The sequence below is a fragment of the Octopus bimaculoides genome, chromosome 11 (genome assembly GCF_001194135.2).
Source record: "Octopus bimaculoides isolate UCB-OBI-ISO-001 chromosome 11, ASM119413v2, whole genome shotgun sequence".
Taxonomy (NCBI): Eukaryota; Metazoa; Mollusca; class Cephalopoda; order Octopoda; family Octopodidae; genus Octopus; species Octopus bimaculoides.
In genome coordinates, this window is record NC_068991.1 from 13,605,291 (window position 1) to 13,605,829 (window position 539).

Sequence of the window (539 nt, forward strand, 5' to 3'; positions counted from 1 at the left end):
AAAAAAGGAAAAACGGCGCATCCTGAGCCATAAGCTCATAAAGACGATTTCCCTGATTCTGGTCTCGACTCTGGTCCGTTGCAGGATTTCATTTTTCTTGATCCGCCTGCTTGATCCGCCTGCGTGTTTCACTCTTTTGCAGGATTTCATTTTTCTTGATCTGCCTACTTGATCCGCCTGCTTGTTCCACTCTTTCCTTCTTCCAGTTGGCTTCCATAATTTCCCACTCCAAAGGCTTCAATTCCTATGTTGTATATATTGAGCTTGCTAGCTTCTCTATTCTCTCTACTATGTCATTTTATATAAAACTTTTCAAACCCTTTATATTTTAATTTTTTTACTTGCAGCAGGCCACAGAACACTGCAGGTAAGCTCAATGCCATCATTTCCTCGCAGGAGAGTTCACTACCATCAAATTCACTGCGAGGAAAGTTCATTGCGATTAAAGTTTACCGAGAAAATATATCCATAGCATCTCACCATTCATAGTTACAAAAACTATTTTATTAAAAAAAAAAAAAAATGAGAACAATTGAAGT